This window comes from Paralichthys olivaceus, chromosome 5 (assembly GCF_024713975.1).
Source record: "Paralichthys olivaceus isolate ysfri-2021 chromosome 5, ASM2471397v2, whole genome shotgun sequence".
Taxonomy (NCBI): domain Eukaryota; kingdom Metazoa; phylum Chordata; class Actinopteri; order Pleuronectiformes; family Paralichthyidae; genus Paralichthys; species Paralichthys olivaceus.
Window position 1 is genome coordinate 8371781 of NC_091097.1, and position 10964 is coordinate 8382744.

At 39.5% G+C, this 10964-nt stretch overlaps 1 protein-coding gene across 3 annotated transcripts in view; it reads right to left on the reverse strand.

Annotated features, from left to right (window-relative positions):
- Nucleotides 1-10964, reverse strand: part of znf385c (zinc finger protein 385C) — a 151704-nt gene that overhangs the window by 139127 nt on the left and 1613 nt on the right. For 2 of the 3 annotated variants that reach the window (XM_020094292.2, XM_020094287.2), the window contains exon 2: nucleotides 1961-2059. The exons of the other annotated variant lie outside the window; for it this stretch is intronic. The gene's annotated coding sequence lies outside the window, so the exon portion shown is untranslated. The remainder of the gene's footprint in view (nucleotides 1-1960; nucleotides 2060-10964) is intronic. 3 annotated transcript variants of the gene reach the window in all.

Here is a 10964-nt window from a genome sequence, read left to right on the forward strand (position 1 = left end):
AAGGGAACAACTGAAAGGGCAGCACGCTGACTTTGGTGAGAGGATGAACTTGGCGCATCAAAAATAAACAAGTTTCAGTGGAGGAGACACTTTGTTGCTATTTCCTCAGACAATTATTGACATACTGCAGAGAAATTGTTTGATAATCTCAACCGCACACGCTGTCAGTTAGACTTCAGATGTCCATCAAGGCTAAATCAATCATCCAGATGCCTGCAGTGGGACAGATTCATACATGACTGACAGATACCAAATGAACAGTAACAGCTACAGATGAGGAGGGGAGAAGGCTGCTCCTTTGATATAATTAAAGTACAGAAAATTATAAACTAAAAGATCCAATAATAATATAAGACACTGTATATTAAATGTTGGCATTTCATCAAAATCAAATATTGGTCCGTCATTGCTGGATTTCATTTTATTTGAGTTTTGAGCTTTGACTTTAATATTTAGGTGATGCTTTTATCAATTAAGACTTAATATTAAAGTGTTTCAGCAACTTTTCCCTACAGCTAAACAAATAGTGAAAATAGCTGATGGACAAAATGCTACCCAACATGAAGAATTACATAATTATCATAATATGATCATTGTTATCATAGACTGTATATAGAGATGGACAAGATGACTGCTCCCCAAGAGTGAAGCTAAGTCATACTATTGTGGCTGGATGCAAAAAAGTTCATAAACCCTGCCTCCAAAAGTCTAAAGAAGTTAAAAATCTGTCCCAAAATCACACTGGTGTATAAAAAACCGTGTGGGATGTCATGATCGACAGCTGACAGGTGTGGACTGGGAAATAATTCAGGCCGGGAATTTGACTTTTTTCCAGGCCACCCATTTCTCGCAAAGCAGCAGACCTCTAATTTTGTAGGCTAACCCTTTTATTTATGTAACGGTTACCAGACTAGTAAACAAGTAGGCGGCATAGTAACTCAATGCCCTCTGCCATCTTTTCAATGACATCATCTTTGTAAAGTGCCATAAGAATCTTCCTCTTGGGGCTTTTACTTTGAAATTCTACATCAGATCAAAAAATCATTTGTATAAGTCTCAATTTTCTCTGAAATAGTTTCACAGGCAGTTGTAATTTGTTATCATTGATTGAGTTATTATTTATAATTACTTCATTTAATTTAATTAGTTTTGTGTTTTATCATCTTAGCCATAATATTTATGCATGTGAAATTGTAGCATTACTTCATGTACAGTGCACTGAGAGGCAACTTATTTATTATCTTGTCATTTACTGTTCAATATGTAAAATCAAACGCTACCACTGATTAGTTTAGTATGCACACTACAGACCTTAACGTCTCAAACAAGGATGTCATCGTGACTGAAATAACTCGAGCTCCATTTAGCTGGAATATGAGAAATCAAAGTGAGTATTAATATAAGTAACAAACCCAACATATTGTGGAACAGTCTTTTTTCTATAACCAGAGGAAGTGACGCCATATGCTAACAGCACCCACAGCCTAACAGTCTTTATAACTTGGCAATTAACCTCCCAGAGCTGTTGGTGACTTTCATGGCACTTTTCCCTTGTGAGGTTGACGCACGACACCAGTAGAGGTACAAAGCCTCGGAGCTCTCGCACCACTGAGACACACTATCAGATATTTATTCCACAGGGAGGAAGAGGAAGCAGAAGCTATACATATTAATAAGTAGAAATGCCTATTCCCACACCTTTTACTCTGAGACATCTGCCGCGGAGCTGAGCCACTGTCAGTTTACCAAGATGCTCATCCTCTGTACGGCTCACAGTACGCGAGCATATTTCTGTGGACCACCTCGAAGAGACTGTTTATTGGGAGAAGTGTCCTGGGAATAATAATCTAAACGCTGATGAGAATCGCTCATCTTCTGGGTCGTGGCAATGACCCTGCATGAGATTCTAGAAAAGCACTTGATGGGATAGAAACTGAGGTTTTTCTACTCTTGAACCTACATTATAGATGATTGCTGACTGGGTCTCAGCAGGATTATCCATCAAAGTGACGTGTGGGAGCCATCTTCACACCTCTTCTCTATGTGGCTTTGTGAGGCACTGGTGGGAAGAAAAGTTCAGAACTTTAGGACTCCCAATGGAGCAATAAATCAGAAAACACTTCATACTCGTGTCTGTTATTAGATACCTGTTATTTGATTTCAACAACATGAAACATTTTATATTTTCACAATAAAGACAATTCTTGATATTTCATACTTTGCCAACATTAACTCTTGGGCAAGGATTTAAATAATTTGTCATCAACGGATGTCAGTGAATAACCAAATGATGGAAATCAGCCATAGGCAGAATACTGAATAAGCATAATAGAATAAAATTAATAAAGGCTCAAGTAATATTGTACATATTGATATCTCATTTTAACCTATATCAGCCCATCTTGGCCTATTCAAAAGTAATGAAACGGTCAAAGCACACAAAACCGCTCCTCCACTTAATTACACAGGGACACAGATTTATAGGAAAGAAAATGCATCGGTCAGTTTCATACATTTATCTCTTTACCAAATTTCCCCATTATGCTCACATTGTTACACCACAAAAGAAAGATGTGCCTAAAAGAAATATAATATATTCTTGCAGTGCACAGGGCTCAGCAGAGGAGTCATTTGTAGGAAATGAGGCTGCTCATAATCAGGGTCTATTAAATGCATCTACTGATACAATCGGTCCTACTTTGGCAACACAGTCACATGGAAACAATTGACTTCATCTCACAGTTTTCTCCTGAATTCTGAAGAACGATCAGGTGATAAGCTCTCATGCAGGGATTTTGTATAGTAAAAACTATAATGGCGTCATGCACAATTATATCAGGAGAGGAGAGGTGAGTATAGAACATGCAAACCACAGGCAATTGCATTTCAAACCAATTAATGCAATTTTAGTTTTTTCAGGGGTGTTATCCAGCTTTTTAGCTACGTAAGGCTCCATGAACATCTGCCTGTTGGTAAACCCGAGCACAGTCACAGTTCATTTGAAGATCGTCCAGATGAGCCCTTGCTATTTAAACTACAAAAGGCACTCAGTAGAGCCCACACCTTCCACCAAACCCCAACAGTCTCCTTAAATCCAATCAAGCTACACCAGTTGCAGACACTCAGTTCCCAAAATAGATGAAAATCTCAAATAAAAGCTTATCTCACGATGTAAAAAAAAAGTGAAAAAAATCCTGGTTCTACACCTTTGTCTTGATCCATTTCAAAATTGTATGTGTTCTTTCTTGGCCCATTACTCCAAGTTTTGTAAAAATCCATTCTGCAGTTGTTGCGTAATCCTGCAGAAATACAAATAAACAGACAGAAAAATGGACAGGGGTGAAAACATAACCTCTTTGGTGGTGGTAACAATGCATAGACACATGAAGACACCAGACTTCAAGTCTCTCCATGAACTTATTTAATACTAATAAAAATATATATATATATCTGGTCGTGAGAACATTTATTTTTTTTCAAAAACATGTATTTTATTATTATTTATTATGAGTGTGGCCACTTGCACCAACCCAATTGCCTCGTTTTATAGTTCAGTATTAATATATTCAGTTAATTACTAAATATCATATGTTTATGTTGATTTTATTGCTTTGTTTGAATGAAAACTAAAGATTCCTTGTCTGACATGCTGGGCCGCAGAAATCTGCTCCGGCTGAAAGTTGGAGTGACAGAAAATAACTGGTTGTTTTCAGTTCTTCACTCAGACAAGACAATAATAGGGAAGAGGAGCCTTTATGGTGCACATTATCATGTAAAGTTTATTGAAGACTAAAATATTAACTAGAGCTGTTGTGAGTGGCTATTATGCTTTATACATGCATCATTTCTCTGTCATGTCACATCAGTACCGATATTTCAAGGCTGACTGATTTGCATGGTTTGATAGCAGTGCTTAAGTGGTGCAACAAGGTGTAAAGGTGTTAGGAAAAGAATGTAATGTGTTATTTACTGACCATTATTCGTGATTATTAGATGCAAAGTAATTTGTTAACCTTGCCCTGCATTACGCTCCTTTATTTTCTTAATTTTCTACCTATCAATCTCTATACTCTGCATTCTCCTCTCACACCTTTCATTGACCTCGGAATAATTTTTGTCTATTTCTGTCCATCTTCATTTTCCTCTCACTGTCGCTTCTCCAAATTCAGTTCCAATCATTTTTAACTCTCCCATGCAATCACTTCCCCTGCTTTCTGCCCCACCTCTCGCTCTGGCTCTCGCACGTCCGCCTCCCCCCCTTTCGTTCCTTTAATCGTTCTGTTTTCTGCTGAAGGTTACTCTTGCCTTCAGGGCTATGAAAATGTCAGAAAGGCCCACTCCATTTTCAGCTACGTAAATAGCCATTTCCCGCCAGAGCAAACCCACTTTCCCGCGTCTGACCTGCCACGTTACACATCACACTTCCCACCTCCTTCTCTGCACTACCTGAGCACAATGGTGAAGGGGGGGGGGGGGGGGGGGGTATATGACTGCGCCCGCTCATTGCTTATCTGTCATTTTGATATAACGGACTGTTGCCATGGTCCTCTGTGTTCATCTTCATTTAAACAACCGAGACTCATGAGGGAGACGCTTGGCTTTCATATGAAATTACTCTCATTCATGCACCAAGCTGCCGACTCACAATAAAAAAACATGCTGTAAATAAAAACCTATTTCCAGGACAAACATTTATATTTATTAGGACAAATGGTTAGAAGACAACACACTACCTCCTAAATACAATATCTCTTTCTAGTTTAAAGGTAGGTTCAAGAAATATAACAATGTGTGACTTTTTCATGACTTACAGTCCCTCGTGGACAAATAAAGTTATATTAATCATGTCTTGAAATATTCTAATATAATCACAAAAATATGCAACAGCATTGTTAAAATAAAAATGCTAATTCCACTTCCCAGGGCTCACAAAAGAGCAGAAATTGACTTATTAACTTTGCCCTAAACCACTTTGTACTCCCCAACCTGAAACACCCTGTCCGTCATTATAATTTATCAGCAGGGGAAAAAATATAGAAACGCGTGTGTTCATTGACAGACGGAGAGAAAGCACTTACAGTGTAGAAGAGAATGACAGTCGAGAGGAAAAGCAGCCTCACTCCCGTCTTCAAGTCTCTGAGAGCTTCAAATCAAATTCCGGTCACATTAAAACTTTACTCTTTCAACACTCGAGGGAGACTGAGCAAGTGTGTTCTGTGTGATTCTCCCAAGGTTTAGTCTTTTCTCTGAATTAGAATGGAGCGTTGCATGCAGTGGTGAGAGGCAGCGCAGGGTGAATGAAGGATGCAGCAGAAATATTAAACCTGGATTTGTGCCCTGAGTCTTTTAGTTGAGGGAGAAAAAACAAAAATCACTTATTTGATCTCCCGTGTTTTCTAAAACAACTGATCTTGCCTCGCTGCACCGTGCATCCTCCTCGCACTTCTCCTGCAGGTCATGCAAGGCTAGTTCATTTCCGTGTACCGTGTCCCAGAAAACCCTAACGTGACGTGCGTCACTCCCGCCCCCCCACCTCTTCTTCCCCTTCGCTAACACTCCCCCGATCTTCCCTTTCAATTTCCTGCAGCTCTGCAAGACAACGAGGAGCTACATCAAAAGACCTGCGTGAAGGGTTAGATAGCTTGCATCAGCAGAGCAAAAATAATAATTCACACACAATTCTTGTCCAGCAGCATTTGGACAAGTCTTCGTCGTTACGACAGAGGCTTCGTCTTGTCAGAGGTTTCCCTCTGAGGAAGTGAAAGAAAACCTACTCAGACAGCATGTACCTGAAGACTGAAAGGTTCCAAAGGCCTGATCCATTTCTATGAAAGGAACACAGGTTAGTATAACACCTGCGAATAGACGACTTGCCCTCATGTCGAGGCCATGCTGACTGGAAACAGCATTGCTCACAGTCTTGAGGGTTTTTACACTGACGAGACACTCATGCCATAATCTAACCATGTGTTTTGTACGGAGTGTGACTCCAAAATCCATGTGCAGACACACACACGTAGTGACAACGAAGAAATAAAAGGGAAATGCTGCAAACAAAAATATAATTGAATGGTATGGATATAAAATTACTTCTGGATACATTCAGGCTAATTTACATTGGTTTATTCTGTGTTGTTTGTCTCTTAACAATGAATATTGTGAGCCAGCGCTGTCATTCTGGCACTTCCCTCCCGCTGCGGCTGAAAATGACTTTCAACAGCTTGATCGAATTAATTGGTTTGACTGATGGGCAGAGAGGGATAGATGGACTATTAGCTATTGAAAAAGAAAAGATTGACAAGCACGTTGGTTCTCAGGAATAATTGAGAGGCAGGACTGCGGCTGGAGCTTGAGTGAAGGGTACACAAAGAAAGCAGACAGACAAAAGAATAGATTTTGCAACAAAAAAAAAAAGAGCCCCCTTTGTTTCCTCTCCTTGGCAGGAGTCAGACGTTTTGCTGTGCTCCCGTCTTGTGAAGCATGACTCCCTTTTCTCCTCAGACACAAAACCTATCATTTGGACATTTGTGGATAGATGAGAGAAAAGCAGCTTTACCAAAGTCAGGAATAGACATTTTGAGGGATGTGGAAAAAGGGCGTGTGGTGGCAGCATGAAAAGTATTCAGCTGGGAAGCACAAGTTTCCCAGTAATAAATACTGTATATAAAGAGTGTGTGATTATTGTGAGTAGAAAATCCAAAATAAAAACAACAAACAAGAATTTATGTTTGGATGGTGGCTCCAGTTTATTCTAGGTCTACTGCTGCAGCGATGCACTGAATGAAGCCCGAAGAAACTATGGATGAGTTGGAGAAGTGCGGACGCCATGCTGCCTCATAGCTGCACGTGTGAGAGTAGTTTGGAGGGCAGGGCGGTGGCAGAGGTATGGAGCTCATTCTAATTGGATCTGTCAAAACTCGGCAGCAGTTAATGTAGTGCCTCTATTAAGCAAAGCTGCAGCCCAGTGACCTGCAGCTCTCCTCATGTGATTGATGGCTCCATTTGTTGTTTTCCTGTTGTTGCTGCTGTTCTTTACTTTGGTGATGCCATTGATGGCAATGATGGCATTAATGATGTTGACGATAGTTCTATCTTTTCACTTTTATTGGCAAGATGTTGTGGCGCTGAACCACACGCTCCACTCTGCCGTCACTTGTGGTCTCATGTTGTCAGCTGACCTTCACTGCCAGCACTCCCTGCAGCTACTGTTGCTACATGTGTCAAGCTTCCTGTTCTTGCGTGGCACAGTGTAATTTACAACTAGAATGGCACAGAAGTGCACATAGCTCTGCCAAGGCCAACAATCCTTCACATGATTGGCTCATTCATTATACTAGAAATATGAAAAGGGAAAAAGGTGTCACGACAAGAATCAGGCGAAGACCCAAAACAGAAACCACGTGAGGACAAAGGCTGTGAGTTTTTATCTGAAAAAACGGGAAAGTTCACCATACTTTGAATAAACAGGTGAACAGCTCTTTGTGCAGCAGTGGTGGTGCAGCTTCATGGTTCTCTGGGCTGAGTCCTGAGTCCGCGGTTCAATTATTGTAGGTCACTTTTACCATTTCAGAAAGAAAAGCTGCATCCACAAGCAAAACACAGCCAGAAGAGGCACTGCAGTAGTCACACTAAAACACTAAATTCAAAAGCTTTATATCCCAGATAGAAAGTTCGCATCCAGAAGATATGGACAAACAGAAACACGTTTGTCTTGTTCTGCAGTTATTAGATCTTACCATTACTGACATTACTACATGTTTGTTCTAATATTAAAAGTTTAAACGTACAAATCTGTAGAGCACATAACTTCCATCATGTTTGTCTGTGCAGCCACAGCCTTTCAGGATGAGGATTAGCCAGCATGTTTGGGAACCTAATGTCATCTAGGATAACGAGTTTGGCTCTGGTGGCTTTAGAGTAAATTTGCACGAAGGCCAATGGAGCAGGACAGAGGCGCTAACATTTGCCAAACACAAACAATTGTTTTAAATCATCAGTTTACATAAATTTCCATCTAAAACAAACAAAACACTTGATTAAATTACACTCAATCCCCAGCTACACCAAGACAAGTAAATAGAAGTTTGTTTGCATTTCTCCAATGATTCACAGACTGAGCAACAATAACTCTTTCACACACAACGTCCTGTTCTTCAAGATGATCTACAGACACTGTTAATTTATTTTCTACATTTCTAATCGTGATGTTGCCCTTAAAGTAAGTCATTCTGACATTAGCACAACACGCAACCTAAAAAAGAAAGCTTTAACCATTGTGAGGTTTGCAGTATCCTCCACTCTCCTCGCACAGACGGAGGAGAGGGATCAATAGCTCACTGTGCCAGAGCCTCATGAATCTGTAGAAATCTTTTTATGCGATATGAGCCCTCCGCTTATCTCCGGCTCCAACTGCTCCAGGGAAACAAGGCTTCAGTTTGACTGGGCTGCTCGGGGATCGTAACAGTGTTTATCAACCGGTCCTTTGAGATTGTGTTGTCGTCTCTCTCTGTTTACATCAGGTTTCTGGGTAGTCTGTGCCGTGTCCTGGCAAGGTTACAGATGGTGAATGACTTCACTTTTGTACACCACTGTTCTTCCTCCAAGACATACGCTGCTCTTCCTCTGTTTCAACCTTCCTTTTTCCCGCACTAGATAGATAGATAGATAGATAGATATAGAGATGGATATTCATAGCTTTCCCCCTCATCTGCCTTAATCTGTCTGTCCTTAGTTTCCCACCAATTATCAATAATCATCTCGCATTTTGCAAATATTTAATTTTCAAGGAAGAAATTGGAAATAACAAAGCTAGCATGTCTGAGCCTTAACTGCTTTAAATGCGGGTGAGGTTTTCATGGCATAATCGATACCCTCACCACAGACCTCAGGGATCGCCCATTTCAGTCAAATGCTTTTGGGTACCTTTTGTGTGTACAACTATTTCAGACCATGAAAGCACCTGCCGTCACACCTTAAGAGTAGAGACACACACACAGTCTTTCGCTCAAACACAAACATACCAATGCATTTAGCACTCAGCAGTTGCCTTATTGGCAACAATTATTTCCATCGATTTACCTTTCATTTTGTCACTAAAAGTAAAATAGTGAAAAGAATATCAAGTTTCTAGAAACGAAAAAAACACATTTTGTGTTTTTTGTCCATCATTAAAAATAACATTTTTACAATGATGTAAAAACAATGAAAATACAAATATTTTATAAAAATTATTGGTTACTGGCAAAATCTACATCATTGTGTTACAATTTACATAATTGATTAATGAACTACAACTAAAGCTACAAATATTGATTATGTTCATTGTAGATCAATCCTCTGATTATTTTCTTGATTAATCAATAAAATTGTCACAAACACACGATCATCCCCCAGTGATCGGCATAGAGAGGAGTGAATACAAAATTAGGTCAATAATCCTCACCAGCCTGAATGATATAAAGTGACTCAACGTGGATTAATAAGGACACAATAACTGCAGAGTAAAAAGAAGGCAAGAAGAACGCAATCTATTTATTATAGTCCAAACTAAAACAATGAACATAGATACGTACATGAGTGGGCACACAATTATCTGAGGCACTAAAATGACACAACAGCATAAGATGTCACTGCTTCTCCCAGACATTTTGACGTGAGCGTTAATATTTGTACTGCTGATATGTCACAATGTTTTCTGGACTAAAACACAGACAGCTGAACTTGAGTGAATTATTTTACCATTGAAACTGCTGAACCATCTTTGGGGGAGGGGGTTGTCAAAGATCCTGATAAAGAACTTATTAGCAGTTCATTCTTGAGTTTCTAGTATTATAATTTAGCAGATCTCTCAGAAAGAAGGCAGCAGAAAAGGGACAAGACAGTGAAGAACAGACACAAGCCAGGCCACAAAGTGGCAGCCAGCAAAGACAAGTGTCTCTTTCATGCAAGCTATAATAAAGCATGAAATAGCCTTGTTAACTCCCAACGCTGGCACCAGCACTAGAGTTCCAATCCACTTCAGAGAGTGACATCCTCAATCAAAGGAGATGTGTGACGACAGAGATGCACCGTTTGCGGGCTATAATTGCTTTTATGTTGCCCTGGGAATACACACAAACATGCTTATTTCCAACCTGGGTTTAAAAAGGAACGTACCATGAAATTAAAATGCAAAATGTTATGTAGAAAATTCAAAATACTCCCCCATCTTGAATTTGCTCAAGATCAGGTAGCTAAGGCATTACAGTCTCAAAAGGTAGAGAGGCCCTGAGAGCTAAACACACTGCAGCTTAAGAAAACACAAGCAAATAGACACATATACATATATATACATACATACATACATACATATATAGTATATATATATATATATATATATATATATATATATATATATATATATATATATATATACATACATACATATATAGTGTGTATATATATGCAGCAAAATGAAAATGCACTGCAAACACTCAAAACAACCACATACTCACAATATGACCAAACACTCACAATACAACAACAGATCACAGCAACTTGTTACATGGTTTGCGACTTGAGAAGTTACTTGTTGAAGTTGACTGTCTTTCAATTAGGTAAAACATAATATAACATATTTTGTGCTGATTATTTAACATTGGGATCATATGATAACATGCTGTGCTTGTTTTCTATTTGTGGCGCTTTCATCAAATTGACAATGTGTTCTCCAATAGTGTATTGTCTAACTGCGTGTTTTTACATGAGCAGCAGCTTGATAACCACTCTGAACTACAAATAACACAGGTAATATATATATGTGACAACACATAGGACAATGATGGAGGTCAGTCACTTCCTTGTCAGCGAAGGTAACCTGATCCTTGACTGTTACCATGAGTATAGAGATGATGGAGTCCCACCACCTCTGCTCAAAGGCCAATGAGCAGCACAGCAAACTCTCAGACAGCACGAGCAGCTGGCTG